This window comes from Vulpes vulpes, chromosome 13 (genome assembly GCF_048418805.1).
Source record: "Vulpes vulpes isolate BD-2025 chromosome 13, VulVul3, whole genome shotgun sequence".
Classification (NCBI taxonomy): domain Eukaryota; kingdom Metazoa; phylum Chordata; class Mammalia; order Carnivora; family Canidae; genus Vulpes; species Vulpes vulpes.
The window spans coordinates 146,451,417-146,475,704 of NC_132792.1; the positions used below are offsets into that span (position 1 = coordinate 146,451,417).

Consider the following 24,288-nt stretch of genomic DNA (forward strand, 5'->3'; position numbering starts at 1 on the left):
GTGCCCTGTTTGTAATTCTTTTTTTTTTTTTAATTTTTTTTAAATTTTTTTATTTATTTATGATAGTCACAGAGAGAGAGAGACAGGCAGAGACACAGGCGGAGGGAGAAGCAGGCTCCATGCACCGGGAGCCTGATGTGGGATTCGATCCCGGGTCTCCAGGATCGCGCCCTGGGCCAAAGGCAGGCGCCAAACCGCTGCGCCACCCAGGGATCCCCCTGTTTGTAATTCTAAACCCTATATTCACCTGTCAGTTCTGTGGTGAGATTTAGATTTTCATTTTTTATTTATTCATGAGAGACAGAGAGAGAGAGAGGCAGAGGCAGGTAAAGGAGGAAGCAGGCTCCCTGCAGGGAGCCCAATGCAGGACTCAATCCCAGGACCCCCACATCATGACCTGAACTAGAGGCAGAGGCTCAACCATTGAGCCACCCAGGCGCCCCATGGTGCCATCTATCTTAAGTAGGAATTAGGACAAAATCATCAGATTAAAGTAATTCATTGCTGTGATAGATCATTAGCAAGTATTTAGAATCCCTAGATAATGGTGCATTTTTAAAAGATGGATGCAAATTTAGGTGTAATCCTATGGGCTGAGCACTTGTGAATTTTTTTAGATAATTGTGTAAGCTATGTCTACATATTTGGTCTTTTTTTTCTTATAATAATCCTGAAAAGGAATTTTTTCCACATAATCCGAAGTCAGGCAGCTGCAACATCAAGAGTCAAATCCAAGTTTTCCACTAAGAAATGAATCTTGATTGGTAAATTTTCAGTTAGTTTATCAAAACAAAGTGAAAACACCAAAGCTTTTTAGAAAATATATTTTTTTCTAAGTTTTATTTATTTATTTATTTATTTATTTATTTATTTATTTATTTATTTATTTATGAGAGCGAGCAGAGGGGAAGGGAGATAGAGGGGGGATAGAGAGGGAAAGAATCTTCACCAGACTCCGTGCTGAGTGCAGAGCCCAATGTGGGCTCAGTCTCACAACCCTGAGATCATGACCTGATTTGAAACCAAGAGTTGGATGCTGAACCGACTGAGCCACCCATTCTCTGTGCCCCTAGAGAATATATTTTTAAACAGAATAAACAAGGCTGTCCATGAGGTCATTTTTCAGCGTGTTTCTACGGTTTTTGCCCTTTATTCATTTTGGGACTCACCTGTTTTCCATAAGTTCATGTACATACCAGAATAATAAAGCAACAGCAATTCCCTTCTGATTGCAAATTTGGGGAACAAAGTTGTAGTTTTTTTAATGGGTCATTTGGAAGGCAAATGTAGTCAGAGACTATCTATCCTGAGTTCAAGACAGCGTGGCAGAAACATTCCTTAACCTAGGAAGATAAAATTAAGGAAAACAACTATATGTATATAGGATATTCTCCAGTTATTTTATTTAATTGCTGTTACTGCCCTAATTGTATTTACTGTTCACCTTTGTTGTCTCTCCAGTGGATTGTAAATTCTTTGAATGCAAGGATCATGTTTTCTGTTTCTCTAATATTTCTAGTGATCCCTTGCATAATGTTCAACATACAGCACACATGCGGTAAATATTATAAAATTATTAAAATATTAGAGTCCATTTGTAGAGAAATACCACCGCAGCTGGAACACATACACATGAAGATATACATGCACATGATATCCTTTTGCCTGTACTTTCTTCATTTACATACCACTTCTTTTCCTCCAACCATAACATCCTTTTAGACTCCCTCTTTTGAACTCCTATAATATTCGTTATCTATGTGTGATAGAATTTTTCATTCTCTATTGTAATTATCTCCATTCTTAAGACTCTAGGTTTCTTTAGAACTTTGATATTTTTGTACTCTGAACTCCTAACACATTACTTGACATATCACTTAATACGTGTTTGAAATAAACAATGAGTAAAAATTTAGAATAGAAATAATGTCTCAAAGAAACAATATCTTTTAGAAACTTACAGAAAGAAAATAATTAGAATAGGAAAACTTGATCTTAACAAAGTGAATGCTTCAGGACTTTCATGACACATTTGGTCAATATGTGTATTCTGTGTAGAGTATTGTCTGAGTATGGCAGGCCTTAAAAAAGATACTGTAACACATATATCAGGGACATTCTTGAGCTCTAGATGCTAAAGACTGTTCTAAAGACAAATTAGATGTATTCTTAAATGAAGGTTATGCATTATGAGACTACAGTACCCATGTTGAAGTGGCTTAATGCTCTTGACAGATATCTTGGCAGTGGACTGGTTTTGTTTCATGTTGCTTTTACTTATCTTCTTCAAACAGTTCTTTATTTTTTAGAATTACAGTGTTTATTTTAACATACTTTTAAAAACATGGATGGATTGAAAGATATGTAGAGAATCTCTTAACACTGTGCTGGAATGTATTGGTTTATGACTAGAGCAGAAAGAAGAAACAGCTGAGATGTAGGATAATCCTGTCTCTTATTTATACCTTCCCAACATGTAAAATTTACATTTACTTTGTACTTTTAAACATCGTCCACCAGAAATGCAATTGGCCTTTAGAGACACCAGTTGAAATAGCCCAGTTCAAAAAAGAAAAGAAAAGAAAAGAAATAGCCCAGTACACTCCCAGGACCCAACCCAGGGTCCTGTCCCAGGATAGGGCAGGTCTTGCTGCTAGTATGCGCCCCTAGGCTGGAAGGATGGGCAAGGGATAAGTGAATGGAGATGGAGGAATGGACTGAGCTTGGACATGGTTGCTGAGGTGTCTCTACTCATGTATGTGAAGCCCTTTGTGATGTAGGATGGAGCCAGGAGTTGGAAAACAAAGGGTCCTAGAGATCTCCCTCCATTTGTACTCTTGCCCTGGGCACACACAAATGTTGGAGGAGGCCTACCTACCAGCTTGGTGGTTTTCACAGTATTCTGTAAATCCCCACAGAGATACCTAAAAGTTTCCCTCCATACCTCAATTTTTACCTGTTTTAAGATTATGCTGCTTAATATGATTTTGTCTTAAAAAAGAAGTCCCCTATAATGGATTATGAAGGTAAAGATCAAGTCTAGTCCTCACTGTATACCAAGCCTTTACTAATATTTAAGTCCTGGGAGCTTTGAAGGTTTTTTCCTACATATCTGTTGACTAATAAATATATTCATCCTCTTGTGCAAAAAACCTCTCCATCTCCAAAAAAATGAAGGCAGAATTTTCTGGGTCAAAAGAGATAGACATGTCACTGCAAAAGAAGCTGAAAATTATGAACAAAGACAATGGAACCAATATTGAAAAATCAAATATTTTTATGATTTTTTTCCATTCTACAAAATCTATTTGTATATGTTAGCTTGTTTTTTCCTTACAAGAGTCCTGTGTGGCATTGTTCTCATTTCACAGTTGAGAAAACTAAAGCTCAAAGACCTTATGTGAATTGCTTGAGGACACAAAGCTAATAAGTACAATAACCAGAGTTCACACTTCAGTATTTTAACTGCAGATTCCATGCTGTTTTCCTGCATTGTATTGTCATCATTCTCTATCACAGACTCAGTGCTTTTAGAATTCACAGCCATCTGATGCATTTTGTGAAGATTATAGTAATAAGTTCTTCGTGTCCTTAATATTTCCCTATTTATAATGAAATTCTTATATGTAAACATCATTTAGTTCACTGGGTGTTCCCCTTCAGTGTGACTTTTAATCCATGTTCCTATTTTCACAGCTCACAATTTTCCTTAATAAGTTTTTTTCTGTCGTTTTCATACTGAATAATCACTTCTTTTGCTAAGTTTGTACCTGAGAATGAACAACTGGTTCACGATACAGTGTGAATCAAGTTCAAATTACTTTGAGTTCAGAGAACACCCAGTGTCATCTTATTTTTACATCTAACTGAATTATAGGACACTGTCAAAGTGTTATGACCTGGTATAGTAAATTGCTCCTTCGTAATGGTTCCCTAGCTACATTCTCTCTTGCTATTGCTGTAAACCAGAAATTGTTGACATCTTCCACTATCGTAAGCTGGAAGACAGAAGAACTGCTTAGGCAATCCACCTTCTTCACCATAAAGATTTCTGAACATCTTAGCTACCTACGGTTGAATCACAGCATTTTGTACACTTTAAAGTTGATTGTGCCCTCAGATTGAGCTAAATTTGTAATTCTGTAACTTTTTAAAAAGCCAAGCAGGGCAGCCCAGTGGCTTAGCAGTTTAGCACCACCTTCAGCCCAGGGCGTGATCCTGGAGACCCGGGATCGTGTCCCATGTCGGGCTCCCTGCATGGAGTCTGCTTCTCCCTCTGCCTATGTCTCTCTCTCTTTCTCTCTCTCTCTCTCTAATAAATAAAATATTTTTAAAAAAATAAAAATAAAAAGCCGAGCAGTTCTTCCTCATTGAACTCAAGAAAAGGATGAGTCATCTGCCTTAAAAGAACTAACTTGTTTGAATGTTGAATGGTGGCTCATTAATAATTTCTGAGATTTATTATATAGATGTATGCGTGTTATAAAATTTATTTGGCTATGCATGGTGTTGCTGAGTCTGAAATATTCTTCTAAATGTCACGTTAAGAGACCAAATTAAAGATGAAGGAATTAAACAAAGTAACAAAATGCCCCCAGATGAAGCAACAGAATAAGGTCTAGAAATTGTCAAGATTGCTTTTTTAATGATCAAACTGATATACTCAGAGTAGTTAATAATGCTCAAAATGGGGCAGCCCCGGTGGTGCAGCGGTTTGGCGCCGCCTGCAGCCGAGGGCGTGATCCTGGAGACCTGGGATCGAGTCCTACGTTGGGCTCCCTGCATGGAGCCTGCTTCTCTCTCTGCCTGTCTCTCTCTCTCTGAATGAATAAATAAATCTTTAAAAAAAATGCTCAAAATGATTTGTCTATAAATGTTTTTAGAATATTAATGGACACATATCCATATACACATGTAGAGAGATTGATTATGCCCAAATATCATCTGTATAAAATTTGATGATTATCATGGACCATATGTGAATATTGAGATTGCATTGTAGTGTTGATCTTGCAAAAGCCAATTTAATGCTGACACTTATAGTAACAAGAATATAGTCTATAAAAGCCAGAGCAAATATATTCATAGCAAACTAATCAATATAAGGCTCAAATTTTAGATTTTTGTATTTCAAAAAGATTGATAAATTTGAAAAAGTCTAGAGAGAGATTTTTAAAAATCAGTAATTTGAATATGGAGTTTTTGAGAAAAGTCTCTTGGTCACAAACCGTCATGGGTCACACACAGCTCAAAGATCAGTTTTTGTTTAGCACTAATAGTGTATCCATGGTTTATTTATAATTAACTGCCAATAACTGCCAGTTAATTTCACATAAAAGCACAGAGTTTAGGATTCTCTTGAAAAATTTAAGAATATGGTAGTCACGGGCACATTCCCATATAGCAGCAATCAGCTAGAGTTGAGTAGCTACTGCCCTCTGTTGATAGGCCTTGAGCTCTCCAGTCCTCATCACCCCACTGTTGCTTCCCTAACCCAATTAACCTCACTCTTGTATTTACTGCCTGAAGACTTTTGAAGGGCTTAAAGAAGCTTGTGTTTAGAAATACCTTAAGTTTGGAGTCAGGTTACCTGTATTCTAGTTTCTATTCCTCCACTGGCTGTATATGACCCTGAATAAAGCCTAATTGTGAAATCTTAAAGGTAGAAAGGAATTTAAAAATCATCTGGTTCAACTTCCCACCTAATGCGAGAATTCTCTCTGCTAAATTTCCAAAAGGTTAAGCCAGGTAGCCTCTGTTAGAACATTTCTATTTACTTTATATAGGCTATTCCAATTTCAAAAGCCCTAATTAGAAATTTATCCTTCATGTTGAATCTTAAGTCTGTCTATGTGTAATATTAAAACTCTATATTATATAAGGTATCTTCCCATTAGTACAGAATGGAACGGAACTGTAATCACAATAAGTATGACATGAAAGACAAGATAGTAAGTAGATAGACACCTTCCTACTTCCTTTTATTTAAAAATGTAGTTTGTGGTAAAATATGCTAGGCCATCAAATGACTGAATAATTTTATAGCAAAGCAGTATACAAACATAAATATTAGTAAAAGATTAGTCAGATTTTAGCCAGATCAGTTATAGAGTTTAATTGTAGACTTAGTAGCCAGTCTTTATTATATCATGCTGTAAGTATTTGCCATCTCTTTAAAAAAAAAGAAGAAGAAGAAGAGGAGGAGGAAGGAAAGGAGAGGAGATTTAAAGGTACCTTGTATTCTTGTTGGTATAATGGCATTTATCAGTGTGTTCATACTTTTTAATTTTCCAGGACTTGTAGACTTAATCCCATGAGCTCACTTCTAATATCAGTAAAGGGTATGAGCTGCCTATGTGGTTCAGACTGCCACTGAGGGTTTCTCCTTCCTGTGGAGCTTTCTAATGGAATTCAAGGTTCTCTCTAAGGGTAAGCATTATGAAGCCTTCCCAGGCTGCTTGAGAGGAGGAAGTGCACCAGAGGTTCAAGGACACACGCAAAGTTTAATGTGCACAAACATGCTCCTGCTCTTGCTTCCTCTGATTGGCAAGGTTAACTCTGAGAGCCGCAGCTTTTTACAGTGATTTGATTAGACCCACCACTTTATTCCTTTCACTTTCCCCCCTCCCCTTCAAGCACCAAGCCACCACCTTCTTTGTCTTTGTGGTCTTTGCTTTGCCAGTTACCTTTTCTCTCTTCTCTTTTCCTGATCTTGTGTCAAATTTTGGCATATTTGAGAAAGAGAATAAGGAATTTGTAAAAGTAACTTGCATCATTGAAAGTTTTGGTGTGAAAGATTTCCATACTTACGTTTTCTACACATACAGTTTTCTAAAATTCCAAATCCCTTACCTTCACTTTGACTTATTTGATGACGTAAGGAAAGAACTATCACTTATATTATCAATTCACTTAAATTGATCAAATTCCACAGTCCTCTCTCAAGCATTAGTTTGTATATATAATGAATTCCTTTCACAGTAGTTAAAAAAAAAAAAAACTTTATAAAAACTTCAACCACATGCAAAGTTAAAGGGACTAATTAACATACTTCCATGTACTCATTAGTGGGTTTCAGCAGTTACCAGATCATGGCCAGTCTTGTTTAATCTGTACTGCTACCCCACAGCAGTGCTCTTTAACCTTTTTAGGAAGAATACTAAGAAAGCTGTGACCACCAGAGAGAGAGGACATGCATGTAGAATTTTTGCAAACAATTTTAATAAGTTCATACACTTGTTTTTTTTTATTTTTTTTTATTTTTATTTACTTATGATAGTCACAGAGAGAGATAGAGAGAGAGAGAGAGAGAGGCAGAGACACAGGCAGAGGGAGAAGCAGGCTCCATGCACTGGGAGCCCGACGTGGGACTCGATCCCAGGTCTCTCCAGGATCGCGCCCTGGGCCAAAGGCAGGCGCCAAACCGCTGCGCCACCCAGGGATCCCAGTTCATACACTTGTTAAAGCCCTTTCATAGATAGGTTCATATCCTATGAACCTGAGAATCCAGAATAAGAATTCCTGCATTCCAGCAAAGAGAACACTAAGTTTTCTCAACATTTCCATTCACCTGAATGTCAAGTTTGGGGATTAGCGTAGGTTCTCCTATGAAAACAGTTGTAAAGTTAAGCCAATAGTAGGGTCTTTTGATGATCAAAAACTCATTATAGACTCTGAATATATTCCCTTACTCCCATGATCAGCTTCCTTTCTCTTGGGTTGCTTATTAGTTTGTCTTTTTATAATCGGTAATTCATTTATCAATGTTGACAGATTTGGAAGACATTCAGCGACTCAACTTTCAAGGCCTGACAATTTAGAATTTCATCTAAAGCTTCTGAGTCATTATTGCTAATAGCTAAAAAAGGAATACTACCTTTGTCTACATGTAAAGGATACAGTGACTAACACCAAAACACATTAACTTGTTCAGAACTTAAGTAAGAAAGCTGGAGTTCCCATAAAAGAAGATACTAACTTTTGAATACTAAGTTTAATTAATAATTAAGGCAGATTAATTGAAAGTAGGAATGGCTGATTGTACATGACACAAATATAATCTTTCTTTTTCTCAGCCTGCTTCACGTTCTTCTTTTGTCATCTAGCACTTCACTAAGCCTCTCTCTGGAACTGCTGTGGTCACAGGGTGGACTGAAAACACCAGCAGTTAAAGTGGCATTAGCAGCCTGCATGGCTTTCTTACTGAACAGTCCCATTGTTGAACCCCACATCCTCTGGCCCTGATGTGACCTAAAAGTATATTTTAGAAGCAGAGAATAAAAAGAGGAATAGTTGACATAATTTAATTATTAGTCATTACATTTCAAAGTACTAGGTGTTTTGTCTTTAACATAGTTTCTTACCTTCTCTCTCCTCTCCATCTTTTGCTGTGGGGAGCTAGGGAATAGAATAAGGCATTCTGTTTAAGCATTTTGTATGGTTACAAATATTTATTAATCTGATAATTCAGGAAGGGAACCACACTCATTCATAGGTAGTCTTTTTTTTTTTTTAAGTCCTCTTTTCTGGTATTCCCTCTGTAACATTTTGTTTTGTGCTTATAAGTACTTTTAATATTTTATTAAAGAGGGAAAAAATCAACCAGAAAACCCCTCATAATATTTACTGGTTAGATCTATTTAAAAAATACACCAAAATATATGATCATAGAAGCTAAATATAGACCACTTTATTATTATGTTTCTAGAGAAATTTGCAATCCATATAACATATATATCAACTTTTTTTATTAGTTGGTTTATAGTATTTTGAAAGTTATAAAAAGGTGAGGTTTTACCCCATTACAGATTGGGAATACACAGTGTCACTCTGCTGTATAGTCCCTCTTTCTTTGGAAGACTGTTGAAGGCCTAATTTCTGTGCTGTCCTTTGGGGTTGACTTTGTTCAAGGCCAGATTCTTTAACAAATTTTTCAAGAAGCTCAACACAAAAATATTACTTATAAAAGGATTTACCATCATTTTCAGTACATTTTAAAATATTTTCTTTTTTAAAAATGTTCTTACAATTTGTTTCAAATATTTTACAGATTCCATTATGATTCATTTGTTTGCTGTCTGGATGAAAGTTGAGTTCTCTCTTCTGTTCTATGAAGTGGTGCCCCGACCTCTCTCTATAGAGAAGCCTAAGCATGTCTAAGCACTTGTTTAAAAAAAAAAAGTTGCCTGTAACAAAAACTATCCCCACCTACAATTTATTAAACCTTGACATACTGCATTACTTAAGAGTTCTCAGAGAAAATTAAAACCCTTTTGACTGGGTTTTGCAATGCAGGGAAATTTTTAGTGACATTTAAAAGGCTTCTCTTGTGTTCCTCTAATGGGATAAATAAAAAAGGCTTGTTTTAGCCCAGCAAATGGGGGGACAATCCAATTTCCTTGATTCCATCAAGACACTCTTAAAGCATTAGCCTGTACCGTAAAAAAAAATTCAACTGACCCCCTTTGCCTGATGGCTTTGAAAAGTGTCCTGATGTGTAGGTATTTGCCCACCACAGCATACTTGGTTATTGCTCTTCCAACACATCCGTTGATGGAAAAATCTTATGTGAAGCTCCAATAAATGTCAGTTTATGTTATAGAACTATAAAAACAGTGCACCAGACTATAATGGTATCTCTGATGGACAGCCTTTCACTGGAAGATGGAAAGAAATCCTGTCAAGTATGTTTAAATTTTAAAAATTCGGGAGAAGATAGATCATTTAAAATAATACTTTAATAAACTTTTAATGGCATTTAATTATTTCACTGTGGTTGATAGTTACTTCTATTTGTCCAAAAGATGGTGCTCATTTACAGAGAATATATGTACTAGTATAGAACAATGTTTTAATGTTGGCTAACATTAAAATCACCTGGGGCTTGTTAAAACAAATTGTTAGGTCAGGCCCCCAAATTTCGGGTTTAGTAGGTTTGGGGTAGGAGCCTAATAATTTGCATTTTTAGTGAGTTTTCTGATGAAATTGATACCACTGACCTGGAACCCACACTTGGAGAACCACTGGCCTAGGGGATAAGTGAAAAGAGATGCTCACCTCTGGATCACTGATTCAAAATTTGAATCAAATCATTTAGTCTAAAAGTTATTATCATTTGAGAGCATTCTTAAGTGTGAAAAATGTGTCAATGGATATCAATATAGTCTTGACTAGACAAGCATGTATTTGACATTTAGCCTCCTCCTTGGCACTCTTTAAAACCCATTCTTGGGATCCCTGGGTGGCGCAGTGGTTTGGCGCCTGCCTTTGGCCCAGGGTGCGATCCTGGAGACCCGGGATCGAATCCCACGTTGGGCTCCCGGTGCATGGAGCCTGCTTCTCCCTCTGCCTATGTCTCTGCCTCTCTCTCTGTCTCTCTGTGACTATCATAAATAAATAAAAATTAAAAAAAAATTAAAAAAAAAAACCATTCTTGGGCAGCCCCGGTGGCCCAGCGGTTTAGCACCTGCCTTCGGCCCAGGGCGTGATCCTGGAGACCCGGGATCGAGTCCTACGTCGGGCTCCCTGCATGGAGCCTGCTTCTCCCTCTGCCTGTGTCTCTGCCTCTCTCTCTCTCTCTCTTTCTCTCTCTCTCTGCCTCTCATGAATAAATAAATAAAATCTTAAAAAAATAAAATAAAAATGATTCTTGTTAAAAAAAATAATAAATAAATAAAATAAAACCCATTCTTAAAGAGGGAAAGGCATAAAGACAGAGCTTTCATTTTAGAGACACACAGAAGAAAAAAGTGTGGGTGCCTGTGTTAGTTAAAAGAATAGAAACTGAACATAAGTTTTTTTATGACCCGTTGCGTAATAATAGGCTGTCTTTTATTGTGTCTTGATATTCAAAAATTTTTTACCAAGAACTCTGCCTTTAAAAAAATTTTTTTTATTTTTTTTAAAGATTTTATTTATTTATTCATGAGAGATGCAGAGGGGGAGGAGAAGCAGTTTCCATGCAGGGAGCCAGATGCGGGACTCAATCCTGGGCCTGCAGGATCACGCCCTGGGCTAGAGGCAGGTGCTCAACCCTGAGCCACCCAGGTGTCCCAGAACTCAGCCTTTTAACTATGTAAACAAAACAGAAAACAAATGCACCTGTGAGGTAAATAGGATACAACAAAAAGAAAAAAATCACCTTTTTGACAAGAAACTGTAGCAGAGATTAGTTGGTATCCAAAAATCAGAGAAGCAAAATCAGAATAAAAGAGGCTTAGAGACATCGGATAGAAGGTGATCTAGCACCCAGTCTCATTTTATCCTGGTGGAAGAATAGATCTGATAATAAGTACATGTGTATCTGTTCTTAAAATGTCTGAACACTTGTAGTAATTCATAATGTTCCTATGTTTCACAATTCCATTTTCTTCTATCAGTCCAAGTAAATTCCATCCAAAATGCTTTTCATAAAATATTACATAGTATTTGCATAACACCTTATATTTTTAAAAGGACTTCTACATACATTGATTTCATGTCATCTTCAAAGCTATTGTTTGTCTGGCTTTTAATGGTTTCCTTTTTAAGTCTTGGAAATACCATGTAATAGAGATACAGAGGGGGGCCCCCAAGATCTGTCTGACCAAAAGAATACTCTTTATTATAAATATTCTTGTTTTATTCATTAGCACTGTCACCCTTTAAAAATATTTTTTGTATTTGTGGCTAGCTTTGAAACAAATGTTAGTGTTTTTAAAGAGTTATCAGTTGCTTTGTACTTCCTTTGGGAGTCAGGGTACTACTATCTGCATTACTTAAAACTCAGTTTGAAAATAATTAAAGGTGACTTTGAAATTGCCACGGGTTAAATGAATGGAATCAGGTAATCAGCACTTCTCCAGAGCCCTCTTGCATTTCCCTAGAGCCCTCTGAGCCCTACATTTTTTGATTCCCTTCCAGCACCAACTTTCTTATTTTGGTTTGTTTTTTGCCCCCAGCTAGGGATAGGAAATCAAGCCAAACAGTAGTGCCCCACATTGTACCAGGTACTCTTCTGCTAACCTTCCCTGGTGGTGCATTGAGTACTGAAAATGGAGTCCAGAGAAGTCTGCATGGAGGAGGTCAGTGCAGAAGTGGTAGCAGTTAATCTCTGCTGCTCTGATATCCGACAGCTGGTCCCACATGGGCCTGCTGCCAGCAGTGTCTTTACAGGCTTTGTGGCTGAGATTATTTAAAGGAGATTAATCTCTCTAAACCCCTTATATTTTAATTATTTCTGTATGTATTTATAAGACCCGCAGTCTGCTTGTTTCAGGGCACAACTGTCCAAGCCCTTGTCTTTAACCTGGTTTCCACAGTCAGACAAGTATGCCTCTGTTACCACAAAGGGTACACCATTGATTTGATTTTCCTTGTTATTAAAATTAAGGGTTGTTTGGGTTTTGTTTTTGTTTTTGTTTTTTGTTGTTTTTTAGTTGGTTTTTGGCTTCTACTTGATATTAACAGTACTGTTTTTTGAAAGGAGAACTGAAAATATGGCTTATTTTTAGAATATCTGCTAAAATGCTGTTGTGTATTACATGATAGGAATCGGAAGTTGTAGACATGTAAAAAATGAAAACCTCTGGATAATACTAAAAACAGTAGGCTTTTCAGGATATTATTTTTTAAAGATGGGTTAGTAGATGTGCCTACCATGGTTTCCAGTATTGTCAGCTAACTTTATACTTGACCAGGGCACCTAGAACAAACACTTATCCCTCCCCAGTTTATGTTATTGAGGGCTATAAAAATTTCCTCTGAACTTAAGAACTCACACAGTATGAAGGAACAAAAATGACAAGAATTTATGAGCTATTATTCTCCATGGCATTAAGCATCATGTCTCCAGCCACCCTGGAAGTGCTCCTAATTGTTTAACATCCAGGGAAGCAGTTCTGCTTCCTCATGCACTCTATTGCTCCTTCTTCCAGATAACTGGGGAAAGAAATTTTTTGGAGGTTGTCCTCTTGGGTGTCTTCCAGCTTCTAGGGAACCTCTAATAGGACCTGTCTTGATTCAAAATGTGTTCATATTTGTTCCTTCTAAATGTTTGTTTCAGGTTTATTTTAGTACAAAGTTATTTTTAGCTACTGAGACTGTCCTTTCTCCTCTTTGTTGGATTTCTTCATGCTTAACTGAATGAACATTAACAATATATTTGGAGATGGGAGAGGGATCTTGGTTGGCCAAAATATTAGGAGCTAATGTTTTATTATTCAGATTCAGTGATAACTGTTACTTGTAGTCTAAAAGTGAGAATTAGACATTGAAATTCGAAAACTTGCCATTTCTCTACTTATTCCATTTGTATATAGGACATAAGGTTAAGTCTTAATTTTGTTGTTTGACCTACTATATTTCTTTCAACAAGTTATTTAACCTTGCTGAACTTTAATTCCCTTATTTATAAAAGGGAGCTACTAATGCCTATCCTACTTACTCTCATATAAGTTGGTCTATGTGGAAGTGTTCTATAAAATAATATGCAACTGTAAATTTCTGTTTCCTTGAAAGAAAAGCATTTATAAATTAGGAAAGATCTGTGGGAGGCTAGGTAGTATAAAGATCTTTTACACTATCACATTTTGTGAATATTTTTTATTGGTGTTAGTTGAGCTTTTTTCCTGTCTCCTTATAAAAAATATATTCTCTTCCCTGTACTTTTTACTTTTCAAAAATATTCTTTAACCTAATGGCTATTATGGAAGCATGTATTACCATAAAAAATTAGATTATAACCTAATGTAATATTATAATACTAATAATATAAATGATAATCATTATATAATATATTCTCATATTTGCACTGATCTAAATTTCCTACATATACAATGTTAATTTTTAAAACCAAGACAGTATTCCAAATTCTGTTCAGAATTAGGGAAATCCTTAGTTAGAAATTCTTATCTGACTTGAAGATAATTAGAATATGCTTCAAAGTTTTAAATAAAAGAATAAGGACAGTGTTGCAAAAGAGACAGGAGACCAGATAAATTATTAGGAAGGCTCTTGTGGGAATTAGTAGATTAGGAGGTTAGGACCTGGATAGGATCCATTACTGTAGAAAAAGAAAAAATCAGAGATATAGTGCAGAGGAGAATTCAATCAACCTCACTTGATGAAAGACAATATGAGAGATAAAGAAAAAAGATAGAAGTTGAATATGACTCCAAAGCCATGAGCAAAAAAGATTCCTCTTTTGACATGGCTAATTTTAGGTGGCTATCATGAAATCCTTGAAAAAAAAAAAAGTCCTAGAGAAAAAGAAAAGCTAATAGAGGACATTTGTACACATAGAGATGTTTTCCCAAAAGAATAATAACAGATTCTAAGAGATGGCTGAATCTTAATCTTAACACCTCTGAAAACTGAAAAACCTCTATTTAAACATGAAGACATACAAAGTAACCCATAAAATGCCAGCAGTATTTAAGAGCATAAGCTTTGGAACAAGAGACTTAATTTAAGTTCTGGCTTTCCCGCTAACAAATCATGTGACCTCATAGAGACACTTAACGTAACCAAGCTTCAGTTTCTTCGTTTGTGAAATGAGATAATTTAATACGTACTTCATAAGGTTGCTGGGTGGATTAAATAAGAGAACACATGTAAATTGCTTAGTACAGTAAACAGATTAGCTGCTACCATCATTGTTTTTATTCTCAACTGACTGTTACGCAGTTCTAATAGGTGACTTGAATGAAGACTTTAATTCTTATTCTTAATAAACTTGTATCAGAAATAAGACCTTTTTTATTTGATTCTTTGTTGTACAGTCATACACAAAAATTATTAAATTACAGTAGGGCTGGGAGGTAGAGGTTGAGTAGGAGAATAAACTAAAGGTAACATCTGAGAACTCTATTCCCCTTAATGCAAACATTCATTCCCCTTAATAAAATCAGCCACTTATTCTAGAAAAATAGTTCAAAATAGTTTTATCTTTGAATGTATGGATTTTTACTTTTCCTCCCCTATGCTATCTCCTATTTTATGAAGCCCCCCCAAAAAGCAGTTTATTTATTATTTCTTTAGGAAACCCAAGAAAGAATTTAGGCAGCAGTACTAATATGGGCAGTGAAACTGAAGGAAAAACCTTTCCATGTTTTTAAACATTTTCTAAAACTACCCTAAAAGAGGTTGAAAGTATGTGGGTGATGATAAATCACCATTTGATGATGATCATAGGCAAATAGTTCTGAAGAAATTATAGTACTAAAAACTGAGATTGTAGCTTCAAGGCCAATAGAGGGTTAAATCTCTGAGCTGTAGAAGCAGATTGTGTTTTCCTTTTGTGATCTGGGCTGACAAGACATCAGTATTCTATTCATCTGTTGGGAATTAGGCTGTTAATCCAATCAATGACTCTTGAGTGAGCTGTGGCCTACCTCCCCCACTGGGGAACAATCGGATCAAACTGCAGATTGTTTAAGAGCACAGTGCTGTCCTCATGTCAGGTGGAATTCTCAAATGTTCCCTGGTGAATTGGGGATAGGGAAAGCTGTCTTGGCCCATTTATCCTGCTCCTTAAATAACCAGGTATCTGCCTCATCCATAGGAAAGCATTTGGCAATAGTGACAACAGGAATGCAATAGAAATCCATTAACTTTAACTCACAAAAGTGTGGGTGAAAGGAAGGAATGTCTTCAAACACCCCACAAAACAACTTATATAAAAGTTTTTTTCACTTTATTCGTATTTTTTGCTACTCCTTAAACCCTAAATCATTTTTTCTGCTGGACCTTTTTTTTTTTTTTTTTTTTTTGGTTGTTTTGTGTCACTGAATTTTGTTAACCTCCATGAGCTCTTTCTCTGTATTTACCCTGCCCTGCCTATATTTTTATAAGTCAGCAAGGTACAGATAAATTTTAATATAGATTATGGGAACACTAATTAAATAAAATTCTAATTTTAAAATATCTGTCTCTGAGGAATGCTAATTAAATAAAATTTTAATTTTAAAATATCTAAGTCTGAGCATACATAATTTTGACATCTTTTGCAGCGTAGCAAAATTTGATTTCTAATTACTGATTTAATAGTCCATTAAGAACATTTGGAAATTATTATTGAACTGATTAGATAGATGTTCTGAGTTGCAGTTATCTTCTATGAAATGCTGTCCCAAATTTTTCCATTCAAACAGCAAGGTGACTGAGCTATCATAAAGCAGATATCCAAAATGGCAAAAAGAGAGTCTCAAAGAAGGTACTTTGGAGAGTAAGTACTATCCAATCTCAATGCAAACTTTAAAGAATAATTTAAATTTTATTGTTTTTAGAATTTTTATTTTTTCCTATCTATATTACATAAGAGTGTTCCCCCCCCAGATTCCTCAATCTGCTAAATTTACCCATCCATTCTATGAACATTTAGTGTGTGTCTTTTATAAGCCCAGGCTTCTCCTAAGCATTAGAATTAGCACAGTGAACAAGACAAGGTCCGCACTCTTTGGGAACATAAATTATAGTGAAGGAAACATACCAAAACAAACAGGTAAAACAGTATTAGGCAAGTGCTAAGAGATAAACCAGATTGGTGACTTTGAACAAACTAGTCAAGTAGTTCTTTACTTGAGGAGATTGTAGTTAAACTGAGACATCGGGAGAGAAGTGGCTGTAAATCATGCCCCAAATCCCTGGAGCAGGAATGAACTTTACCAAGAACAGACCACTTATATGTACACTGTTCTTTAGGTCAGTGAGTTTCAGGCCTGGCAAAGCATCTGAAGTTCCTTAGGAACTTTCCTTAGGAATTTTATTTTCTTAGGAAATAAAGATATCTGGGGATCCCTGGGTGGCTCAGCGGTTTGGCGCCTGCCTTCCCAGATCCTGGAGTTCCGGGATCAAGTCCCGGGATCAAGTACCACATCAACCACATCAGGCTTCCTGCATGGAGCCTGCTTCTCCTTTGTCTGTGTCTCTGCCCCCCCCCCCCTCTCTCTCTCACTGCCTCTCATGAATAAATAAAATCTTAAAAAAAAAAAAAAGGAAATAAAGATATCTGAGCCTACACACACACACACACACACACACACACACACACACACACACACTGCTGAGTCAGCAGGGCCAAGGGGGATGGAACCTGTGTATATAGGTATATAGTACCATGATAATATCGAAAACCTACCTCTAGCAGGTGTAGGTAGTTTCTTCCCTTGAACATATGACTTATTTACCTATTTTCATCTATGCCTTTGCTCATGTTTTCATACCTGTAGTGTCTGCCCTTACCCTGTCATATATGCATCCACTCCTATCCTCTCAAATACCATCTGCTTGCTCCTCAAGACCCCTTTTTCAGTAGGAAGTACAGAGTAGTACTAATAAAGTATTTTTACCAAAATACTTTTAAAATATGCTTAACCCCAATCTAATAAAAACCTAATTAAAAATATATGTGATAATGACATGATTGACATCAAAAGAAAGGAAATTGGCAAATCTAAACTGTGGGACATTCTACTGAACAACTAACTCTGTTACAAGTCAGTGGCACTTAAATGAGGTCAGCTCTAGGTGGAAAATATTTAAGAGATCTAACAATCAGATGTAGCATGGAGCCTTGTTTGGATCCTAATACAAATCAATTGTAAAAAGACAGTTTTAAGCCAATCAGAAAGCTTTGCTGTTGTGATGATAAAAATACATTCCCATGTTTTTTTAGAGTTTCATATTGAGATATGTGGGGAGAAATGACATGATATCTGGAATTTCTTTAAATTATTTCCGTAAGAAAAAAGAAACAGCAAAATCATTGTAATTGTTGAATCTGGAAGATGAGTATATGGAAATTCGTATTTTCTATTTTTGTGTATGTGTACAATTTTTCATATAAAAAATGTTTAAAGTGGGAGACGCCTGGGTGGCTTGGGACACCTGGGTGGCTCAGCGGTTGAGCATCTGCCTTTGGCTCAGGGTGTGATCCTGGAGTCCCGGGATCAAGTCCCGCATTAGGCCCCCTGCATGGAGCCTGCTTCTCTTCCTATGTCTCAGCCTCTCTCTCTTGTTGTTTCTCTCATGAATAAATAAAATCTTTTTAAAAAATGTTTAAAGGACATGCATGCAGTCTTTACCTTTTTCTGAAGAGAGCATGAATATTTAACGGTTGAGAAATATAATACGGCACCATTTTGCCTTACCAAATTGATAAAGGTTAGTCACACTATAAAAAGATACTGCTGTCACTTCTCAGCCTTTTGGCTAAGATCAAGTGTAAAAAGATGCTGCTCAAAAGGATTTATCAACAAGTGCCATAATTCCCCATTGCATTTAGAGTATGATTTGATGTGCTCCTTGCTATTGCATAAAATGAGACAAACCTCTAATTCCCAAGACACTGTTTCACAGTTTTTAATGCTGTGTTCCATTGAAGGAATTCTTTGTTTAATCAATAGGATTTTTCTAGCCCATAGAATATTCACATTTTTAGAAAAATAGTGATTATCTGGCCTCCAAATACAGTGAAGGTTAAAGCAACTTTTAAAGTTTAGTAGAACAGGGCAGCCCCGGTTGCACGGCGGTTTGGCACCACCTGCAGCCTGGGGTGTGATCCTGGAGACCTGGAATTGAGTCCCATGTAGGGCTCCCTGCGTGGAGCCTGCTTCTCCCTCTGCCCGTGTCTCTGCCTCTCTCTCTGTGTGTCTATGAATAAATAAATAAAATCTTTAAAAAATAAAAAAATAAAAAATAAAGTTTAGTAGAACAGAGAAAAGTATGTGTGTGGAGGGTGAGCATCAATCCAAGTTCTCTAAGGAAAAAACTTTGGCCTGCTAGAAGCTCTAGAAACACAATAGCTATTGTACAGTTAAATATAAATAATTTAAGATGGAAATTCACATTGAATTATTGTGAATAAAATTCACATTGTATTATTGGTTCATAATAAAAATCATTAGGATTCAGTAAATCTGGGCTCTGTATGCATATGTGTGGGAAAAGGGCTGTCATGTTCTAGTAGAATTAGTAAGGCCAGTGAATGTAATTACTGTCACAGTTACCAGTAATACTATTAACTTTTACAGTGACTTGCTTCTTGTTAGAGAATCTTCTCCCTTGCTCAACCATTCAGCACCCAATATTACTCTGTAGCATTTAGCTTTTCTATCTAGCATTTACCACCACACATGAAATAGGAGAATCCTGGCCATGAGGGTCAGAACTAGGAATCCAACTAAGCAGAAAAGGTTCTGTCAGATAAATGGCATTCAGGAAGGCTAAGCAGTTAGCTACAGCAGAGCCTCACATCCAGGAACTTGGGCTGTCAGCCAGAGTCCTGTCTTCTGATCCTAAGGCAGGGAGTCCATTCTCTGTCCAGTTTTATTACCTCGTAGGTTTGAGTAGCCTTGAGCTCATTGATTCAGTAAGCATTTCAGCATTTGCTCTAGTTAGGTTCTGATCTACACCCAGTAGGTAGTTACATGACTGAACCCTTCCTGTGGTATAACTGCACCTCAGCCTGGAATGACAGACACATGTGATGATACAGCAGGATGACTGCCCTCAGAGAAATGCACATGGAGGGATTGCGGCTGCCACAGCAGAGAAAACCATTGGTCTCTGCCCCATGCTTCTCAGAGGTGGTACTTTTGCTTACCTACCTGACCTTTTTATACTACTGGCCACTCTTTCCTTGACACTCTCTTGCCTTGGCTTCAGGTGTGACCCTTCCTCCCACCTTTTTGGACCATTCCTTATCAGGCTCGTTTTCTTCTGTCTGCTTCTTTGAACAACAGGCTCCACTTTCACCCCACCTCTCACTATATACTTTCTCTAGACTATCCCATTAACACCTGTGATTCCAGTTATTCCCTCTGGTCTGATGTTTCTCAAGCCTTTATCTGTAGCTCAGGCCTCTCTCCTAAACTCTGGATTTGTATTTTCTGTTAGCCTCTTGGACGTTTCCATGTGGGTTTGGGGGTCAGAAAGATGCAGGTTCAAATTAGGATTGAATGGCTTATATATCATGTGACTTAGGCAAATTACAGAACCTCTCTGATTTTCATTTCCACTTTTGTGAAATTTGGATAATAACCTACTTCAAATGAAGATTAATTATATATGTGAAAATGCCTAACACAGTTTCTGCCACACAAAAAAGTAAGAAAAATAAGTTTTTCTTTCTAAATTTTTTTATCAGTCCCTGTGTTAATTGTGAATATAAGTAAACAATAACAAATACACATACAAATATGTAATGATTTAATGAATAGAGTAACATATAATCAAAACCATTTTAGCAGGGCTTTGCTGCTAGTACTGTTGGACTAAAGGCACAGATTACCTTAAAGCCAGAAAGTCACAAAAGTACCTCTAGCAAATGTAAAGGAATTGGAGAATAGCTTCACAATACTGGCATACTCCATTTTATTGCACTTTGAAGATACCATGTTTCTTACAAATTGAGGGTTTGTGGTATCAAACAAGTCTGTCAGCACCATTTTTCCAACAGTGTTTACTCACTTCGTGTCTCTGCATCATATTTTGGTAATTCTTGCAGTATTTCAAACTTTTTATTATTACTGTATTCATTAGGATGATCTGTGATCAGTGATTTTAGATGATACTCTTGTAATTGTTTGGGGGCTCCATGAACCATGCCATTTACAGCAGCAAACTTAATAAATATGGTGTATGTTCTGACTGCCCCCACTGACTGGCTGTTCCTCCATGTCTCTCCCTCTCCTCGGGCCCTTCTATTCCTACTCAACAGTATTGAAATTAAGCCAATTAGTAACTGTACAATAGCCCCTAAAAGTTCATATGAAAGGAAGAGTCACATATCTCACACAGAGTCACATCACTTTAAATCAAATACTAGAAATGATCAAGCTTGATGAGAAAGCATGTTGAAAGTTGAGATAGATCAAAACTTAGGCCTCTTGTGCCAAACAGCCAGGTTGTGAATGTGAAGAAGTTCTTGAAGGAAATTCGTTGCTCCACCGAACACACAAATGATAAGAAATCAAAACAGCCCTATTGCCGAAACAGAGAAACCTTCAGCGATCTGGAGAAATCAAACCAGATGCAGCTTTCTCTTAATACCAGTCCCAAGCAAGGCCCTAATTCTCTTCAATTCCATGATGGCTGAGAGAGGTGAGGAAGCTGCAAAAGAAGAGTCTGAACTAGCAGAGTTTGGTTCATGAGGTTTAAGGAGAAAAGCTGTCTTCGTATCATAAAAGTGCAAGGTGAAGCAGCAAGTGCTGGTATAGAAGCTGTGGCAAGTCATTCAGAAGATGCAGCAAAGAGAGAGAATATAGCTACACTAATCAGATTTTCAGAGCAGACAAATAGCTTTGTATTGGAAGAAGATCCCATCTAGGACTTCCAGAGCTAGAGATGAGAAGACTGCCTAGCTTCAAAGTACAGGCTTTCTTGTCATGGTATATTGTACCTGGTGACTTTAAGTTGAAGCCATTGTTATTGACCATTGCAAAAATCCTAAGGCCCTTAAGAATTATGCTAAATCTACTCTGCCTGTATGCTCTAAAAATGGAACAGCAAAGCCTGGATGACAGCACATCTATTTACAACATGGTTTACTGAATATCTTAAGCCCACTGTTGAAACCTACTGCTCAGGAAAAGATTCCTTTCAAAATATTTCTGCTCATTGACAATGCACCTGGTCACTCAAGAACCCTTGATGGAGATGTACAAGATTAATGTTGTTGTCATATCTGATAACACAACATCCATTCTGCAGCCCATGAATCAAGGAGTAATTTCAACTTCCCAGTCTTTTTATTTAAGAAATACATTTCCTAAAGCTATAGCTGCCATAGATACTGATTCTTCTGATGGATCTGGCCAAAGTAAGTTGAAAACCTTCTGGAAAAGATTCACCATTCCAGATACCATTGAGAACATTCATAATTCATGGGAAGAGGTCCAAATATCAATAGTAACAAGAGTTTGGAAGAAGTGATTCCAACCCTCCTGGATAATTTTAAGGGGTGCAAGACTTCAGTGAAGGAAGTAACTGAAGATGTGTGGAAGTAGCAGGAGAACTAGAATCAGAAGCGGAGCCTGACAAAAACACATATAGATCAGTGGAACAGATTAGAGAACCCAGAAATGAACCCCCAACTCTATGGTCAGGTCAGCTAATCTTCGACAAAGAAGAAAAGAATATCCAATAGAAAAAAGACATTCTCTTCAATAAATGATGTTGGGAAAATTGGACAGCCACATGCAGAAGAATGAAACTGAACCATTCTCTTACACCATACGCAAAGATAAACTCAAAATGGATGAAAGATCTAAATGTGATATAGGAATCCACCAAAATCCTAGAGGAGAACACAGGCAACAACCTTTTTTGACTTCAACCACAGCAACTTCTTACAAGACACGTCTATAAAGGCAAGGGAACAAAAGCAATAATAAACCATTAGGACTTCATCAAGATAAAAATCTGCACAGCAAAGGAAACAGCAAAACTAAAATGCAGCCTACAGAATGGGAGAAGGTATTTGCAAATAACATATCAGATAAAGGGCTAGTATCTAAGATCTATAAAGAACTTCTCAAACTCAATACCTAAAAGACAAACAATCCAGTCAAGAAATGAGCAGAAGACGTGAGCAGACATTTCTCCATAGAAGACCTACACATGGCCAACAATCCCATGAAAAAATGCTCCACATCACTTGTCATCAGGGAAATACAGATTAAAACCACAATAAGATACCACTTTATACCAGTGAAAATGGCTAAAATTAACAAGTCAGGAAACAACAAATGTTGGCGAGGATGTGGAGAAAGGGGAACCCCTCTTGCACTGTTGGTGGGAATGTAAGCTGGTATAGCCACTCTGGTGAACTGTGTGGAAGTTCCTTCAGAAGTTAAAAATAGAGCTACCCCACGACCCAGCAATTGCATTACTGGGCATTTACCACAAAGATACAGATGTAGTGAAATGAAGGGACACCTGCACCCCAATGTTCATAGCAGCAGTGTCCACAATAGCCAATCTGTGGAAGGAGCCACGATATCCATTGACAGATGAATAGATAAAGATGTGATATATATATATATATATATATATATATATACACACACACACACACACACACACACACACACACACACTACACACACATATATAAAAAAAAAATATATATATATAATGGAATATTACTCAGCCATCAGAAAGGATGAATACCTACCATTTACATCTACATGGATGGAACTGGAGGGTATGATGCTGAGTGCAATAAGTCAATCAGAGAAAGACAATTATATGATTTCACTCGTATGTGGAATATAAGAAATAGTGAAAGGGACCATAAGGGAAGAGGGGGAAACTGGTGAAAAATTAGAGAGGAAGACAAACCCTGAGAGACTCCTAACTCTGAGAAACAAACAGAAGGAGAGGAGGAGATGGCATAAATGGGTGATGGGCACCAAGGAGGGCACGTGATGGGATGAGCACTGGGTGTTATACTATATGTTGGCAAATTAAATTTAAATAAAATAAAATGCTAATGATAGCAAAAAAAAAAAAAAGTGGAGCCTGAAGATGTGACTGAATTGCTACAATATCGTGATCAAATTTAGCTAATTTTTTTTAAATGGATGAACAAAGAGCATAGTTTCTTGAGATGGAATCTCCTTCTCTGAAGTAGGATGGATTCCTTCACAACTTTATGAAGATTATTGAAATGACAACCAAGTATTTAGAATATTACATAAACTTCGTTGATAAAGCAATGGCAGAGTTGGAGAGGCTTGACTCCAATTTTGAAGTTCTGTGGGTAAAATGTTATGAAAGAGCATCGCATGCTAGAGAAATCATTCATGAAAAGAAGAGTCAATGCGGCTGACTTCATTGTCATATTTTAAGCAGTTGCCAGAGTTGCCACAACGTGCAGCATCCACCACCCTGCTCATTGAGTAGACATCAACATCAAGGGAAGACCCTCCACTAGCAAAAAGATAATTCGCTGAGAGCTCAGCTAATAGTTAGCATTTTTTAGCAGTCAAGTATTTTTTAATTAAGGTATGCACATTTTTTAGACATAATACAATTAAGTATTTTTTAATTAAGGTATGCACATTTTTTAGACGTAATACAATTGCACAGTTAATAGACTACAGTGTAAACATAACTTTTATGTGCACTGAGAAAGTAAAAATTTGTTTTACTTGCCTTATTGCAATATTCACTTTATTGCTGTGGTCTGGAATTGAACCCTCAATGTCTCCAAGGTATGCCTGTAGTTAAAAAAAAGACAAACCTGAAGTCAATTACTTAAAGTGCAGCTTATTCTTAAGCATCTTGAAGTATTTCCCTATGTAG

General features: G+C 36.8%; 1 protein-coding gene across 3 annotated transcripts in view; it reads left to right on the plus strand.

Annotated features, from left to right (window-relative positions):
• The window catches only part of ACBD6 (acyl-CoA binding domain containing 6), a 213,444-nt gene that overhangs the window by 139,334 nt on the left and 49,822 nt on the right, over positions 1 to 24,288 (plus strand). The window lies entirely within an intron of this gene.